Below are 19,896 nucleotides of genomic sequence, written 5' to 3'. Positions count from 1 at the left end.
GGTCCGGTTCACCTACTGATTACTCTCAGCTGAGAGTATTTGGTTGCCGTACTTATGCTCATGTGAGAGATGGTTAGCTTGAGCCGAGGGCAAGAAAATGCATATTTCTAGGGTATGCATCTGTAGTGAAAGGCTACAGGTTGTGGTGTAATGATCTAAAGTCTCCAAGATTAATTATCAGCAGGGATGTGACATTTAATGAGTCTACTTCATTGAATAGTCAAAGGGAGAAGTCAATAGCAGAATCAGATCACGGTGTCAGAGAACAAATAGAGCTTGATATTGATACTTCAATAGTTCAGTCCAGTGATTCAGAGAATGAGATGTAAGATCTTGATCAATAAGAGGATGCATTTGAGCAATAGCAATAGGAACCATATAGCATTGCAATTGGTAAAGAGAGAAGACATATTAGACCACCGCAGAGATATGCATATGCAGATTTAGTTATGTTTGCCTTGTCAGTTGCTGAAATAGTTGATGTGCATGAACCCAGCAATTATAGAGAAGCTATTTCTTGTTCAGATACAGATCAGTGGGTCGGTGCTATGAGTGAAGAAATTAAATCTCTTCACAAGAATCAAACTTGGGAGCTTGTAACATTGCCTAAGTGATAAAAAGTGGTAGGTTACAAATGGGTGTTCAAGAAAAAGAAAGGCACTCCAGGGGTTCAAGTACCTCGATATAAGGCACGGTTGGTAGCAAAAGGCTTTACTCAGAGGGAGGGGATTGACTTTAATGAAGTGTTTTCTCTAGTTGTGAAGCACAGTTCTATTAGAATCTTATTTGCTATGATTGCTCTTTATGATCTAGAGCTTGAGCAACTGGATGTGAAGACAATATTTTTGCATGGTGAGTTGGAGGAGCAAATTTATATGAGTCAGCCTGAGGGATTTGTCATTCCAGGTATGGAAAATCGTGTTTGCTTGCTTAAGAAATCTTTATATGGTCTGAAACAGTCTCCTAGGCAGTGGTACAAAAGATTTGATACATTCATGGTTTGTACTGGCTTTAATCGTAGTTCATATGACAGTTATGTGTATCATAAGAAGCTTTCAGATGATTCCTTCGTTTATTTGTTGTTGTATGTGGATGACATGCTTATTGCTACTAAAAGCATGTTACAAATTAACATTCTAAAAAAACAGTTGAGTGATGAGTTTGATCTGAAGGATTTAGGTGCTGCAAAGAAGATATTGGAAATGGAAATTACCAGGGATAGAAGTGTTGGGAAGCTTTTCTTATCTCAGTAGGCCTATGTTCAGAAAGTGCTTAAGCGTTTTAACATGAATAATGCTAAGCCTGTGATTGTTCCATTTGCTGCCCATTTCAAGTTATCTGCAGACATGTCACTAAAAACAGATGAGGAGATGGAGCACATGTCTAGTGTTCCCTATTCGAGTGCTATTGGTAGCATCATGTATGCTATGGTATGCACCCGACTTGACATTTCACTTGTAGTTAGTGTTGTGAGTAGATAAATGGCGTGTCCTGGGAAAGAGCATTAGAAGGCAGTGAAATGGATTTTGAGGTATTTGAAGGGTACTACAGATGTTGGTTTGACATTTGACAGGGCCAAGATGAGTGATTCAGTTGTTGGCTATGTGGATTCAGATTTTGCAGGGGACTTAGACAAGAGGAGATCTTTGAAAGGTTATTTGTTTACTCTTTTTGGAAGTGCTATCAGTTAGAAGGCAATATTGCAAGCTACAGTTGCTTTATCTATCACAGAGGCTGAATATATGGCCTGAGCAGAGGCAGTAATGAAAGTTTTATGGTCACAAGGTTTGGTGGGTGATCTTGGGTTGATACAGAACAAAGCAACATTATTTTGTGACAGCCAGAGTACAATACATCTCACAAAGAATTAGATGTACCATGAGCGAACTAAGCACATTGATGTCAGATATCACTTCATTCGGGACATTGTATCTCAGGGGACTGTAGTTGTACATAAAGTATCTACATATAATAATCCAACAGATATGATGACCAAGGGAGTCCCAGTCAACAAGTTTAGGCATTACCTAGACTTTGTTGGTATTTGTAGTGCTCAGTAGTGCCCTAGCGAGAGCATATGACAAGACAGAGTGTTTTTGTGGTTTATTTTGTTGATGATCGAGAGAATTCAAGCCAGGGGAAAGAATTGTTATTTTTTGTGGCTTGAATTTTTGGATATGGTTTTCATCGGCCTGAATTGTGATACGACTAGAAAATTTTGCACTGCGACCCGATTGGGATAAAAAGTGAGATCTGTGGTAGTAGCAGAGGGCATGACCCGATAGACTCTGGCCCGAAACCCACCACTGATCTCCTTGGGGGTGCGAGGGCAACGCCCCCGCTGTATGGACTAATATAAATATTGTAATATTCTACCATTTGCTGTAGAGTTATGAGATATTTGGAAAACACATTGGGGTTAGGGTTTGAGAGTTCTGATTGATTATATCTTGCTCTTTTCATTATGGTGAAACTTTTTTTCTCTTGTCTTGCCCGTGAACATAGATCTTATGGTTGAACCACATTAAATTCTGTGTTATTCTTCTTCTCTTTTCAATACTGTGTGATTGTGCAATTTGTATGCATATCTTAAATTTGCGTGCTTATTATAACAGAACCAGATTAGAATTGGTGGTTTAAATTGTTGGTTCCAATTTAATTCTTATTTATGACTTAGAGAGGGGACTGAAACCGACCCTTGTAACTAATTCAATTTCAATTTAGACATTTGAATAATTGATTCAAACTGATTAGCGGGTTTGTAATTAAAGCTAGCTAGTCTTTTACATGGAAGAAGATAAATTGTGTACACATGGACGTTCCAAAGCCTACAAGTTTTAATCTCATCATTAGGTGCTTTGACAACACAGAAGATTGTACAAAGACGAGTTGAAAATTCAAGTTAGGCCAAATTCTATGGCCGAAATACTTGAGTGGACGCAAAAATAGTAAGGGAATTGGCTTGAAAAATATATGCGCAGGAAGAAAGAAGTTCGAATCCCACTTATTATATCCTCCAACTCTATACACTTCTAAAACAATAATTTGGTAAACAAGAAGCCACATAATTTCCTTTTATTTATTTAATTGGTATTCTCAAATGTAATTTTATTTATTTATGCTAATTTACAAATAAAAAAATTAATTTAAGTTTTTTTTTTAATGTAAATCAAGAGATATATGTTCATTTTACAAAATTAATTGATAAAATAAATGATATACTAAATGTTTATTTAAAAAAAAATTGTGCAATTATGTTTGAACAAGATATATTAAGTGCCGTCAAGAAAACGTCGATCTGCCATACTCTTCACTGCAATAGTGAGTGGAGAATATTACACATGTCATAATTAAGTTGGTATTTGACCTTATCGATCTATCTATCATCAATATATGCTTCAATCTGCTCCGTGCCTGCCATTTTCTAGTTTGTTGTTATCAACATGCATGTGAATCATATATGTTAAATTTCATTTATTTCTTTGAAGAAAGATTAAGGATTCATTGAATTCATTAATTATTGGTCAATTTTTAGTTCAAAACCATCTCAAAAACTAGGAAAAATTTAAATGACGGCAAGAGCAACTTAATTCCCAGCTAGCTTAGAGGATTCCAGTTGATCTTAATTTTGTAAACATTTGATTTCTTGGTATTCCAAATAGGAATCAAATTTTATAATTATAAAGATATACAAGTTTCTTTTGAAGGCAGATAAGTATTAATTATATGCTACAAATATAAATATCTTGTATATTTATTCCCATGCCAAAAAAGTTTATTGTTTGCGACTAGGACTTGGAATAAAAAGAATATGATTTGTGTTAACATCTTGACAAGAGATAGTGATCTCTATGTGAATGAAGTTACATAACATTGCAGAAAAAAACAGGAAAGAATCAATCATACTTTTTGACAAAAATCATCAGACTGGCACTGATTTTGCGAAAAGTCTACGGAGACTCGAAAAGTTCAGGACCAGCCAGCCATCCATATCAAGGTATTTGGTTATCTTCATTGTTTTCATGTCGTTATTTTAGAGATGACTTTGTAAGTTTTGGGTGGGTGCATGGTTAGCCATCTTTCATATGTGGGCAAAAACTTGGCCACCGTCGGGTTCCAAGCCATGGCGCTTGGAAGGCAGGAGACCCTGAATCTAATTGTATTGCGCCAATTTAATTAGAAATAATTTCAGTTCAAAGATGATTTTAATTTTGGTTATGTCAGAATTTAATGCATTAGACATTTGAAAAATTCTTGTCCATACCTAGCCTATTATAAATATAAGATATAAATATGTGAGACTCATATATTTAATAGAATATTATAAAAACTAATAAAAAAAATGAATCAATAATTAAAAATTAATACAAAAATTTTCTCATTTATAATAACTACTGATTATCTGCAATAAAAATAAATAAAAAAGTTTTTTTTTTTATAATAATTCATATATATAAAATGATTAAAATTATGATTTTGATTAAATCTAATAATTAAAAATTTTAATATATTTTTTAATTTTTTTGAAATTCAGTTTTGGCTTGAAATTTAATCTATTAATTTTGATTCATTTCAAATTCAGAACTGATTAGATTCTGCGGATCTTACATTCCCTACAAATCTCACAGCATTTTTGTGGACTCACTGTGATGAGTAAGGACGCCCTTTTAGCAATGTATGCAACGGTTTGAGACGATGCCTTCCCTGTTGTCTGGGTGAAAAGCCAATAAGTTTTTGACCCATTATCATTAGGACTTTAGAGATGTTAGGAGGATGGTGGGTTTGGGAATTTGCACATACAGATCAAATTATGAAATCAAAGATCATTTTCAATTTGAAGAAGTGATTCTCGATCAACATTATCATTAGGCTTGGGCGTCCATTTCTTTTGATTGACGCAGCAAAAAGAAACACAACCAATGATTATGCATGCAGTGCACACTCACTTTCTTTAATGATCTTTCTACTTTTGATTGATTATTTGTCCACAGTAGCGTAGTGGTAATGATCGCAAGCAAGAGATCTTGTAAACTTGAAAGTGCACTAGTTATGAGTACCCCTTTGAAAATTTTTCTTTGCAATTCACGATTATTCCTTTGCCTAACCTCAACAACAGATTCACCTCGAAAAGACAGAACAAATGGGCAAGCACTAAGCATTTGGAGGTAAGAAACTTAAATTGGGAAATTTTATTCACCACAAATGTCCTTATTTTCAATATTGCTTAGGATTATACCATTTGGTTAACCTTTTTACTTTTTATATTTTGCTTTTTAAATTATATATCTGCATGGATAAGCCCAACTTTTTTGTTTTCCCTCTCATATTTTTCTATTAATTTTCCTTTTATTCCTTGTAAACTCTTTTAAATGGCCATCTATTAATATGGTCACTCCTCCTCGTCTTTCTTCTTGTCTTTTTTTATTGTTTTATATTACATTTTTTCTAATAATTTTCAAATTCACGTCACTTTTGGAATTCATTTTATTGATAGATTTTTTTTTTTATTTCTTCTGCAGTGAGAATCTATTATTTTTTTATATTATAAAGTTGTTAGGTGTGATGTGTTATTATTTAAATAGAATAAAATATGAGTTACATATCTTCTTTTTAATGGTAAAATTTAATAATTATCAAATTAAAATTATTGTAAAAAAAAATTTGAAGTCATTTTCTACCGAATACTTTTCTCATAATTTGATTTCTTGGTAGCAACAATTAATACTTATCAAATTTTATAATTATAAAAATATATGTAAATCAAGGGTTTACTGCCATAGGTTAAACTATTAGTAGAGTTGCAACTCTAACTCCTTATTGCATAATAATTCAAGTGCTATGGGTTGATAGGATTTAGGCAGAATATTGGCTCATATGGTAACAACCTGTTAGAAATTTAAATTCATGATCCTAACTCTAATACTAATTGTGAAATCAAGTGCATACTATTATGCTAAAAATTTAAACTATTAGTAGAGATACAACTCTAACTTTTATCAAGTAGCAGCTTATTATATGCCATACATATATATCTTGTATACTCTTTCATAAAAAAGGTTAATTGTTTGCATATAGGATTTGGAAAAAAAAAAAAAAGAAATGAAATGAAAGGAGCACGTTTATATTTATGTTAACATCTTTGCAAGAAATGGTGCTCTCTATGCGCATGAAGTTGCATAAGATCGTAGAAAAATCAGAAAAGAATCATAGATTTTGACAAAAATGATCAGACTCTCAACTGAATTCAGGAAAAGTCTAAGGAGAATCGAAAAGTTCAGGACCAGCCACGAGCCAACCATCTATATCCAGGTCTTTAGTTATCTTCATTGCTTTCGTGTCGTCATTTTAGAGATGAAGAATAAATCACCCTTGACTTTTTTTTTTTTCGAATTGCACCCTTGACTAATAGAAGTCTTGGGTGGCTAGCCTTAGCCATCTTTCGTATGTGGACAAAAACTTGGCCACTGCAGCGCATGGAAGGCTGTGAATAGAATTGTATGGAGTCAATTTAATTAAAAATAATTACAAACTTAATTATCAATATATTAAATATTTATATTAAAATATGTATAAAATTAATTAAAATATATATATATATAATATAAATTTATATATAAAAATTTAATTTAATAATATGTACACTCATAATCATACAAGCTCAAACTTCACATAAATAAATCATAATAATTTCAATTAAAAAGATGACTTTAATTTTGGTTACATCGGAATTTAATGTGATACAATGGTTAAAGAGTAAATGCATTAGACATCTTTTAGTTTTCTCCTGCACGCAGGGGACCCCGACCATCTACTGGACATTTTTTGGAAAAAAAAAATAAAAAAAAATAATATTATTTATTTATTAATTTTAATGTAAAAATGACCAAGAAAAATAATGAGCCAAATTAAAAATCAATACAAAATTTCTCATTTATAATAACTACTGATTATCTATAATAAAAATAAATAAAAATTTTGTTTCATTTTTTTATAATAATAATAATAATAATAATAATAATTAAAATAAAGATTTTGGTTAAATATAATGATTAAAAATTTTCATTTTTCTTTTACATTTATTTATTTATTATAATTTTTTTAAGATGCAAATGTGTATTCAAGGGGAAATATTAGATTAGGTAAAGGCTGGGCTTGCTAGGTATTGTGTCAAGAAATAAGGGAATGGATAGCTATAGCAAACATGGTCAAGGGTTTGAGACAATATTTGCCTTCCCCATTGTTTGGGTGAAAGACCCATATGTTAGAAATAAATTAAATTATTATAAATTACATGATTAGAGAATATGTGTACCTGAGAATACGTTTGTATCCATGATTTTCTATGAATAATCAAGAACGAAAGTGAAATGGTAAGTTCACAACTCTCAATATTCACAGTAATCAAATTCTATCTGATATTAAATGGGGTTATTAGAATATATATATATATATATATATATATATATATATATATATATATATATATAACTGAGAGTTTAGGCATCTTCCTTAGTGGGCTTATGGACAGCATAATCCATTACAGGCTTGCCCAATCACATGATCCAATCTATTTAAATATTGTCAATTACTAAACTTTTTATTTTATATCATATTGCCAATTACTAAACTTATTATTTTATATCATTATTTAATCTGTTAATGAGCCTAAGAAATGATTATTGCTAATCAACATTCAGATACAAATAAATAATCCAATAATCTCCTACTTGGATAACAGTAATCAATTTATTAAACTAAAAGAATAGATTAATAAAATACAAATAATATCCAATAAAAAGTAAGCAATTTAACCTATAAAATTTAGTTAATGAAATGACAAACAAAATAATATTGAATCCGATAGGGAAAACAATATTATATATATGTGCCAACAAAATCTCAAAAAACAAAAACTGAATTTAAATGGAATATGTGACAAGATATGTCCAAAAACAATGGTCTAAGCATTCCATATAAATGCTAACACAAATGTAACATAAAACAGACTCCCACTAAACCAAAGCATCATAAAAAATTTTCACTACACCCATATGCACAACATGCTTTGGAAAAATACTAATGAGCAAAGTTTTGGTTAACGGATCTGCAATCATTCGGTCCATAATAATATGTTTAATTCGAGTCTATGATTCACGAATCTTCTCTCGAACAAACAGAAATTTGACATCAAAATGTTTAGTTCGACTAAAATTCCTGTGATTTGGAGAGAAGCAAACAGCAGGAGCATTGTCGCAATAAATGGTCAAGGGCCTTGAGATGCTCTCAACAACAAGCATACTAGAAATCAATTTCTTTAACCAAATAGCTTGACAAGTGACCTCATAACAAGCAACATACTCTGCTTCCATAGTGGAGGTAGCGGTAAGTGTTTATTTGGCACTCTTCCAAGAAACAACTTTTCCAGACATCATGAAGATATAACCAGAAGTAGATTTTTTATCATCTACACAGCCTGCAAAGTCAGAATCAGAGTACCCAATGACTTCTAGATTGCCAGATCTTTTGTAAATCAACATATAATTCTTAGTACCCAATATCTCATAACTTTCTTTGTAGCTTTCCAGTGGCTCCATCTAGGATTACTCAAGTATCTACCAAGGACACTAATAGCAAATGCTATATCAGGATGAGTGCATACTTGACCATCCATCAAGCTCTCAACTGCAGAACTATATGGAATCTTTTCCATTTCAGTCCTTTCCTTGTCATCCTAAGAACACTGAGCATTAGAGAGTTTCTCACCTGAAAAAATAGGTGTAATAGAAGATGAGTAAGTGTGCATATTAGATATCTTAAGAACTCTATCAATATAAGTTCCTTAAGACAAACCTAATATGCCTCAAGACCTATCACGGTGAATCTGAATACCCAGAATATATGTGGCCTCACCAAGATCTTTCATGTCAAAATGACTAGAAAGCATGTATTTTGTCTCGTTCAAGAGATTGATGCTATTACTGGCAAGAAGAATGTCATCAACATACAACACTAGAATAATAAAATGGCTCCCACTCACCTTCTGAAAGATGCATTAATCTGAAGCATTCTCTTCAAAACCAAGAGAAGTCAAAACTTGATCAAACTTCATATACCATTGTCTAGAAGTCTGTTTCAACCCGTAAATGGATCTTTTCAACTTGCACACTAAGTGTTCTTTACTAGCTTCTATGAAACCATTTGGTTGAACCATATACACATCTTTATATAAGTCTCCATTTAAGAAAATTGTTTTAACATCCATCTGGTGGAGTTCTAAGTCATAATGAGCAATTAAAGCCATAACCACATGAAAGGCAACTTTAGTGGACACTGGGGAAAAACTTTCTGTATACTCTATACCTTCCGTCTGATTATAACCTTTTACTACTAGTTTAGCCTTATACCTTTCTATTTCTCTTGCTAGAAATGTGACCCAAACGTCTATGCCATAACATTGAAGAGTTCTTTTTAACTCTTTGACATTTGTGCCCAATAACAACATTGATAGGAACATCAATAGATTGAAAAGGAACTGAATTTAAATCCAACATGTATAAACTATTGCATAAAATAGTGGAACCAACAATATCAGATTTAAAATAAATAATAATTTTTTTTATTGCCCTGAAGAAACACATAACCACACTTATCTAAAATAGGTGTTGGAATTAAATTTCTCCTTGAAGAAGGAACATAAACAGTATCATTTAATTCCAACACATGTCCAGAAGATAAATTCAAAGAAACAGTCCCTGTGAGTTCTATTGCTGCAACTCCATTTACTCCTAAAATAGTCTTCTCCTTTTCACTTGGCTTTCTCATGTTTTTGAACCCCTTCCTTCTCATGCTTCTTCTTAAACTTAAAATAGTCCTCTAACTTATGGCAAAGCTTCTTGCAATAGTTGCACTTGCCTTTGAAGGGCTTCTTCTTAACTGTTAAATTATGATCACGCTTACCACTATTCTTGTTCTCAAATTTAGCTTTAGGCTTCTTGTCCTTTTGAAATTTCTCATTAGTCTTGCTACTAGACCCTTTAAAAACATAATTAATAGAAGGAGTATTCCCTTTCCTCATATATTCCTCTTCTTAGCACACAATGGCTATCAACTGATCAATTGTCCACTCCCTTTATTGGGAGTTGTAAGAAGTCTTGAGAATTTTGAATTGGGGTGTAAGAGATTCAATAATGCGCTAGACCAGAAAACTTTCTCCCAAATCAAGATTAAAAGACTTGAGCTTGTTTAAATAACTTATAAGTGTCATGATGTGTTCTCGTACACCACTGGCACCATTATACTGAGTGTGCTCCAACAAAGAAAGATAATGACTCTTTTGAACCTTGTCAAACTTTTTAAACTTTTCAACAACATTCTGTAGAAATTCCTTAGCAGTCTCCTTATCAGGAATACCTTGTCTTATGGACTTATCTATATTATACTTCATCACCATTAAGCAAACCCTATTTAAATTTTGCCACTTCTCATGATAAGTCTTTTCAGCAACAGTGGATTCATTAGTAAGTTCAGCAGGTGCATTAACCGTTAAGGCTAAATCCAGTTGGGCTATTGCTAGGTACATGGTCAGAGACTCTTTCCAATCATTAAAATTGGAGCCATTCAAAGTTTTCACAGTAGATAATTACATAGAAATAATAGCTGGAATAGAACAACAGAGGAAACGTGAATTATGTATATAACATAATCACAAAACCAAAGTTTCCTTTCTGATCCAGTTAAGAAAGCAATTATGTATAAAACTGTTATTTATTATAATCCTGCCTAAGGGTCCCGAATTACAATAAAATAAAAAAAACTCATTGAACTCATCAATAAATATATATATATATATATATATATATATATATATATATATATATATATATATATATATATATATATATATATATATATATATATATATATATATATGAGATACCAATTGTAACGATCGGACTCTAACCACTAGAGGAATTGTCCGCTTTGGCCATAAGCCTCACGATTTTATCCCATGGGTGGAATGGAGAACTTCCTAGGAGGTCACCCGTCCTAGGATTTCTCTCAAGTGAGCACGCTTAACCCTGGAGTTCTTCCAACTCTCCAGACCATTCCACTAAAAGGCACCTCTAGTGATTAGTTCCCCCATTTTATATATCATTACTTTTTGAACCCAAGACCATTTCCATGCTTTGCTGATGTGAGATTTGCCTAAAGGACCTTTCTCTCCCCCTTTTTGGACTCAGTGTCCTCGTTGAGGTTTGCCCCACCATCGCCCAAGAGGACATATATATATTGATGAGTTCAATGAGTTTTATATATATATAAACCAACATCTTTAACACTTTTATACCGATAGGGTATTAAAAAATATTAAAGACAATCAACAAATAGCATTATAACCAACAATAACATATTGTATTAATAGTGTTATACCAATGGACATATCCACTATTAATATAATCCAAATAACTCTTGAAATCCATGTAATATAAATTTTAACCAAATTAACAGAACAACTTTATGACTAGTCCCACGATAGGTGAGGTTATAATCACAAAAATGTTTAACATAATCAGAATTTTCATGGATACCATGTCATGAACATGGTAACAATGTTACTACTCATGAATATGTTCTCAATACGCCTGAACATAATTAGTCCAACAAAATCAATAACTATTAATAAACACATAATATTATCATAATTAATAAATACATAATCAAACAGAATTGTAAATATTTTATACTCTTTACTTTTGTTAAATTGATTACATGTGAAAATATGCAGGTTTCATATGGGTTACAAAATTCAATCATATTCAATCATAATCGCTATACGAATATATTATGTACTATTTCGAAAACCAACATATAACCAACATATAACCATGTGAATTTTGAAATTCAATATATATATAATAAAAGTATATTCAACGCAATGGATGTATGCAATGGATGTTCAACGTTGTGGATACCGACAAACTTATATATATATATATATATATATATATATATATATATATATATATATATATATATATATATATATATAACGAAAAAAAATATTTACTAAATCATGAAATTAAATTCAATATTTATTTGCCGAGACTAATATTCAAACATCCAACAATGAAATTAACAAGAAAAAAATGTAATCTCTAATCATGGCTCTCATACCAATTGTTAGAAATAAATTAAATCATTATAGATTACATGATTAGATAATATGTATACCTAGAAATACGTTTGTATCCATGATTTTCTGTGAACAATCAAGAACGGAAGCGAAAGGGTAGGTTCACAACTCTCAATATTCACAATATTCAAATTCTATCTGATATTAAATGAGGTTATCAGAATATATATATATATATATATATATATATATATATATATATATATATATATATATATATATATATATAGAGAGAGAGAGAGAGAGAGAGAGAGAGAGAGAGTTGGAGCCTCTTTATTAGTGGGCTTATGGACAGCTTGACCCAGCCCAATCACATGACCCAATCCATTTAGATATTGCCAATTACTAAACTTATTATTTTATATCATTATTTAATCTGTCAATGAGCCTAACAATTGATTATTACTAATCTACATCCAGATACAAATAAATAATCCAACGCCATAAGGTTTTGACACATACCTACATTAACAAAGAACTTTTGGGATGTTAGGGGGATGGTGGGCTTAGGAGATTTGCACATACAGATCAAATTATGAAAACAAACACCATTGTTCAATTTGAACAAGTGATTCACGATCAACATTATCATTAGGCTCAGGGCGTTCATTTCTTTTGATTGACGCAGCAAAAAGAAAATTCACAACCAATGATTATGCATTTAGTGCACACTCACACTCTATTTTATGATCTTTCTACTTTTGATTGACTACAAGTCAGAGGAGTGTGATCGAAATCAAGAGATCTTGGAAAACTTGAAAGTGCACTAGTTATGATTGCTCCTTAAAAAATTTTTCCTTGCAATTCACAATTGTTCCTTTGCCTAACGTTAACAACAGATGCACCTCGAAAAGACAGAACAAATGGGTAAGCACTAAGCATTTGGAGGCAAGAAACTTAAATTAGGAAATTTTATTCCCCATAAATGGCCTTATTTTCAATATTGCTTAGGATTAAACCATTTGGTTTACCATTTTACTTTTTATAATTTGCTTTTTATTCTAAATGTCCTAATTTGCACGTTTGAGGTTTATTTTTTTTTGTATTTGTGTTATTATGTTATTAACACTTAAGGATAAAATTATTAAATGGCGTCAATATATGTTGATGTAGCAAGTCTCTCTATGTTCTTATGTTAGCTTGGCAAGTGCGCTTCACATATTTAGTTGTTGTCATCCATCTAATGTCAAGTAAGTAAAAATGAGAGAAAATAAAATATGCTAACATTTACCCCTATTATGAGCAAACCAGCAAATAGACTGGTATATACATCCATATAAGTGGGGCTCATTTGCTACACCAGCTTAAGAGCATACGAAACTTGCCATGTCAGCAAATATTGATACTATTTATCAATTTTGTCCTTAAATACTAGCGACGTAGTAATATAAACCTATTAATAGAACACGAAATGCATAAGGTACTAAAATGCATTTTTTTTTTATCCCTTATCTTTTTCTATTAAATTTCGTTTTTATCCCTTATGAACTTCTTTGAAGGACCATCAGTAAATATTCTCATAAGTGGTTACCTGTAACATCTTGAATATTTAAATAATTATTTTATATGGGAATTAACTAGTTTGCCAGGCCCAGGAGGGGTATTATATAGTTGTTGTGTTGCGGGCTTGAGGCCATTTGGATTGTGAAGTGTTGAGTTATTTTGCAGGTTGGGTAGGTCCTAGGTACTGGATAAATTCTGCTAGATTTTCGGCATAAACCTAGGGTGTCTTAGACTCTTTAGTTTTTGTTTTGAGTTAATATTGATAAATTTCTTAAATATGATTGTTTAGGTGATTTGAGTCAATCTTTCTTATTTTCTCAATCGCTCCAGTGACATTTGGATAATCTGTGAGTAGATATTGATTTTATTTATAATTTCAATATTATTATATATTCAAAGCATGCCCATGCATTTACTTATAAATTGATGCATACATTTTGCATAGTCATTTAGGTCTAATTTCATAGCCATTTTATTTTATTATTAGTCATTTTTAGCCAATTTCATTAGTTATTTAGTTAGTTTTTCATAGTTGTCAATTTGGCATTAATTTGTAATTTTTACTTTGTTTTGTAGGAAAAATGGTGTTTTTGAAGGACTGAAAAGAAATTTTGCCATTGAGGAGTGACTTCTACAGCCAAAGATGTCAAAAACAAGTTTTCAAGTGAAAATATGCATTGACAAAATTGCGCATAACTTGCCGCATAAGTTATGCAGATCCGCATGAGGAGAAGAAACACTGTTCCAATACCTGCCGAAATGTGCATAAGGAGACTGCATAGCTTATGCACATTCACGCCTCCCTTATGCACTTTCACGGAATTGTGCATAACCTATGCACCAAGTCATGCAGTTTCGCATAAGTGAACCAGAAATCAGCCGAAAACTGCATAAGGGACTGCATGACTTATGCAGTCCACTTATGCAGTCCCATAAAGAGTTCATTAATGAGCTGGCATAAGATTCCCTCAGAAAATCCCTCCTCAAACACACCATTTTAGGGCTCCATGTCAGAAAATGCTATAAATAGTCCCATTTCCCATTTTAGAAGAGAGAGACAAGGAGCAGAAAAGGAAAGGGAGAGGAGAGGCAGAATTTGAAGAGTCACTTTCACCTTCCACACCATTTTCAACCAAGATTTGCAAATTTCTTTCTTTTCTTATATTTTTTCCTACATTTCTAGTGTTTAATTTCTTGTTTCTTAGCTTAGATTGACGCTTATTTTCATATAAACTCAAATTCTCTTGTAAGGATTATGGGTAGTGAGTAGTTTACCTTTGATTCTGGAGTAAGGGTTGTAATATTTGAGATATTTTGTGAATTTTGATTGGGTAATCCATATTTTGTGGTCTTAATGAGTTTTATTCATTTCTTGTGTGCTTAATGACATGCTTAGTGTAGGATCCCATTAAGTGATGTTCTTAATCCATGGTTGAGGCACCGAAAGGAGAAGGCCTTGTGATAGATAATCAAGGAATTGGACTTAATTAACTTAGATCTAGAAATAGACTAAGGATTAAGAGGATTCACAGATTAATTAAAGAACTTAATGGGTCTTAATTAATTCTAACTCCACGAAAGTAGGATTAGTTTAATTAAGGCACTCTTTGTCTCACTCGAAAGGGTATTTGAAGGATTTAAGAATTAATCTCCTTAAAACCGTAAGTTTCACAAGATTGGATAACCAATTTAAAATCCCAAAATAGCTCGAATATGAAATCCCGAACTCCAGAATCGCCTTTTCATAATTGTTAATTTTTAATTGAATTTAATTACTTGCCATTTTAAATTTTGCCATATTTCACTTGCTTATTTTAAATTGATGCAATTTTAGTTTAATTGATACATTGTTGGATAGATTATTAATTTTGCACATATAGATTTCATACTCCAATACCCATCAATTTGTCTCTTTAATTTCAAAAATAGTTCAATTTAGTCAACTTTTTATATCAAAAATTCAATCATTAACACAACTCCTCGTGGGAACGATATCTTTTTCTATACTACTTGTACGACCCGTGCACTTGTGGTATGAACGCATCAAGTTTTTGGCGCCGTTGCCGGGGAGTTGTTTGTTTAAGATTGAATTCTTGATTATTTTAGTTGTTTATAGTTTTATCTTTGTTATCTTTTCATTTTGTGTTTGTTTGTTCTTTTTCAGGTACTTTTAATCTTTTATGAGAAGAGCAAAAAGCACAAGTGACACATCCTTATTGTTCAATCCAGAAATTGAGAAATTTTGTAAAGCCAACAAGAAAGAAACCAAAAAAAGAAAAGAAGCTTTGAGAGAAATTGAATTAGAAGAAGTCATGGCTGATGAAAGAATTAGAATTGGTGGTAATGCTGGAAATGATCGAAACAATGAAAATGCAGCCCAAGGTGAAGAAATTATAAATGCTAATGTACCTAGGGGAAGTATGATGGATCATGCTTTTCCTCGCTTTGATGATTTGAGAGAGAGCATAGCAAGACCAAGAATTGATGCAAATAGCTACAAGATGGATTTTGGAGTTCTTCAAATGATTCAAAATTCCCAATTCGGGGGACATCCTTCTGAAAATCCACACACACATCTGAAGAAGTTTGCTATGATTTGTGACATGCAAAAACAACCTGGAGTGTCTGATGATGCAGCAAGATTGAAGCTATTCCCATTCTTTTTGAAAGATAGAGCATTGGATTGGCTTGATTCTTTACCTCACAACTCCATCACAAATTGGGAGCAACTCACCGATGCATTTCTTGCACAATATTTTCCACCTGGAAAAACTCAAGAATTGAGGAATCAAATGACAGCTTTCAGACCAAGAGAAGATGAAACTCTATATGAGTCATGGATGAGATGGAAGGAATTAGAGAGACAATGCCCACATCATGCCATTCCGAAATGGATGATAAACCAGAATTTTTACACAAATGTTACTCCTGCAATCAGAGGGATAATTGATGCTCAAACAGGAGGAGAATTTATTATAAAGCATGAAGATGAAGCTTATGAGCTATTGGAGAAGATTACAAAGAATACTCATCTTTGGAGTAGTCCAAGAGGACCAGCTCCAACTCAAAAGAGGCAAGCTGCTGGAATGTATGATCTTGATCCATTCAACATGATTAATGCAAAGTTTGATGCACTTACAAATGTCTTGGCTAAGAAGATGGAAGATTTGAGTATGTTGGTTAGTTCATCATCATCATCTGGAAGTTCACAACAAGTGGCTTATGCAGAGGGAACTACCAGCTATGGAGTAGACTATGGAGAGCAAGCAGCATATGTTGGTAATTATGGAAACAAACAAATGGGGAATCCTTACTCTCAAACCTATAATCCAACTTGGAGGAATCATCCCAACTTTTCATGGTGAAATCAGCAAAATCAAGTCCCAAATCAGAATTTTCAACCACAACAGCAATAAGGAATTCCATATCAGCAAAATAGGCAACCATTGCCTAATTTTCAGCAGAAAAATATGAATCCTCCACCAAAACAGCAAGAACAAAGTTCCACCACTGAAGCTTTATTACAATAGATTCTTGCCAACCAAAATAAGCATGATGAGGAGATGGGAGAGATGAAAGCAAGGCTAGAACAGATGCAAACACATAACATAATGCTGGAAAATCAGATTGCACAACAAGCATCTTCCTCAGGTACCAAGTCTTTTGGTAAGCTTCCAAGTCAACCAGAAAACCCAAGAGAGCAGTGTCAAGCTATTACTTTAAGAAGTGGGAAAGTTGTAAATAATGAGAAGAGTGAAAATAGTGAGAAGAGAGAAAATGAGAAAGAAACTGATGAGGGTGAAAAACAAGAAAGTGAAAAACAAAAGAGTGCTGAAAAATGTAAAGAGAAAATTGAAGAGAAGGAAGAGAAGTATATACCTCCTGAGCCCTACAAGCCACAGCTTCCCTTTCCACAAAGATTTCACAAAGCCAAGCTTGATAAGCAATTTGGAAAGTTTTTAGAGGTTTTGAAGAAGCTATACATAAATGTGCCTTTTGTTGATGCTCTTTCACAAATGCCCTCTTATGCAAAATTCTTGAAAGAAATTCTCTCAAACAAGAGGAAACTTGAAGACCATGAAACTGTAGCTTTGACAGAAGAATGTAGTGCTATCCTTCAAAGGAAACTTCCACCAAAGCTCAAAGATCTAGGGAGTTTTTCAATTCCATGCCACATTGGGGAATCATGTTCTACAAAAGCTTTATGTGATTTAGGGGCTAGTGTTAGCCTTATGCCCCTTTCCATTTATGAGAAGCTCAATATAGGAGATCTAAAACCAACCCACATTTCTCTTCAGTTAGCTGACAGATCAATTAAGTATCCTGAAGGGATTTTGGAGAATGTGCCTCTAAAGGTTGGGAAGTTCTATATACCTATTGACTTTGTCATCTTGGACATGGAGGAGGATTCTAATATTCCAATTATCTTGGGAAGGCCTTTCCTGGCTACAGCTGGTGCTTTGATTGACGTGAAAGGAGAAAAATTGACTCTTAGAGTTGGTGAAGAGCAATTGGTTTTCAATATTAATAACACTATGAAGAAGCATCATTCTGAAGCTGATACTTGTTTGAGAGTTGATATTTTTGATGAGCTGGTTGAAGAACACTTTAGAAAGAGATATCCAGAAGATCCATTTGAAAATTGTTTGGTTCATGGAGAAGGCATAGACTATGACAACCCTCATGTGGCTGCATATGCTCAACATCTAGAGGGAAGTCCACCATTCATCTCTGCTCCAGTTTTTCAACTTACACAAAAGGAAATAGCAGAATCTAAGCAACCATCATTCAAGGAAGAAGATGCACCTAAGGTAGAACTTAAGCAACTTCCTTCTCAGCTCAGGTATGAATTTCTTGGCACTAATAACACTTATCCAGTAATTGTAAATGCAAACTTGAGTACTTTAGAGGTTGATAAGTTGTTAAGAGTGTTGAGGCAATTCAGAAAAGTTTTAGGATATACCATAGAAGACATTAAGGGAATAAGCCCACACTTTTGCATGCACAGAATTATTTTGGAAGAAAATTGTAAGCCATCTATTGAACATCAGAGAAGGTTGAACCCAAATATGAAAGAAGTTGTTAAAAAGGAAATTTTGAAGTTGCTTGATGCAGGGATCATATATCCCATCTCAGACAGTACTTGGGTGAGCCCAGTACATGTTGTCCCAAAAAAGGGTGGATTGACAGTGGTCAAAAATGAAAATAATGAATTAATTCCCACCAGAACAGTGACTAGTTGGCGAATTTGCATAGATTACAGAAAATTAAATATAGCCACTAGAAAAGATCATTTTCCACTTCCCTTCATTGATCAGATGTTAGAAAGACTGGCTAGGCATTCTTATTTTTGCTATTTAGATGGATACTCAGGTTTTTTTCAAATCCCTATCCATCCAAATGATCAAGAGAAAACCACTTTCACTTGTCCATATGGAACCTTTGCTTATAGAAGGATGCCATTTGGGTTGTGTAATGCACCAGCCACTTTTCAAAGGTGCATGATGGCAATCTTCTCAGATTTCATTGAAGATATAATGGAGGTTTTTATGGATGACTTTTCTGTATATGGATCTTCATTTGACATATGCTTGGCTAACCTTTCTAAAGTTTTGCAGAGATGTGCGGATACTGACCTTGTGTTAAACTGGGAAAAGTGTCATTTCATGGTTCAGGAAGGGATAGTGCTTGGACATTTGGTATCTAACAGAGGAATAGAGGTTGATAAAGCCAAGGTTGAAGTGATAGAGAAGATGGCTCCTCCTACCAATGTCAAGGGAATTCGAAGTTTTCTAGGACATGCCGGGTTCTACAGACGCTTTATCAAGGATTTTTCTAAAATAGCTAAACCTTTGTCTAATTTGTTAAGTAATGACACACCATTTGTATTTGACCAAGAGTGTTTGGATGCCTTTTGCAGGTTGAAGCAAGCTCTTATCACTGCACCAATCATGCAACCACCTGATTGGAGCCTACCTTTTGAAATTATGTGTGATGCTAGCAACTATGCAATTGGAGCTGTTCTTGGTTAAAGAAAGGACAAAAAGGCTTATGCTATTTATTATGCTAGTAGAACACTGGATGAGGCTCAAACAAATTATGCAACAACTGAAAAAGAATTTTTAGCAATTGTCTTTGCATTGGAAAAGTTCAGACCTTACATTATTGACTCAAAGGTGGTTATATTTTCAAATCATGCA

The 19,896-nt window shown here is 33.0% G+C and overlaps 1 non-coding gene across 1 annotated transcript; it reads right to left on the bottom strand.

Annotated features, from left to right (window-relative positions):
- Positions 1 to 16,473: 16,473 nt before the first annotated feature.
- Positions 16,474 to 16,580, bottom strand: LOC131179645 (small nucleolar RNA R71). The gene has a single exon (XR_009148534.1). It is a non-coding gene; the product is annotated as a small nucleolar RNA R71 (small nucleolar RNA).
- Between the last annotated feature and the right edge of the window lie 3,316 nt (positions 16,581 to 19,896).

Source organism: Hevea brasiliensis, chromosome 4, assembly GCF_030052815.1.
Source record: "Hevea brasiliensis isolate MT/VB/25A 57/8 chromosome 4, ASM3005281v1, whole genome shotgun sequence".
Classification (NCBI taxonomy): Eukaryota; Viridiplantae; Streptophyta; class Magnoliopsida; order Malpighiales; family Euphorbiaceae; genus Hevea; species Hevea brasiliensis.
Note: the sequence above shows the minus strand (reverse complement) of the source record. Positions and strands in the feature narration are given on the sequence as shown.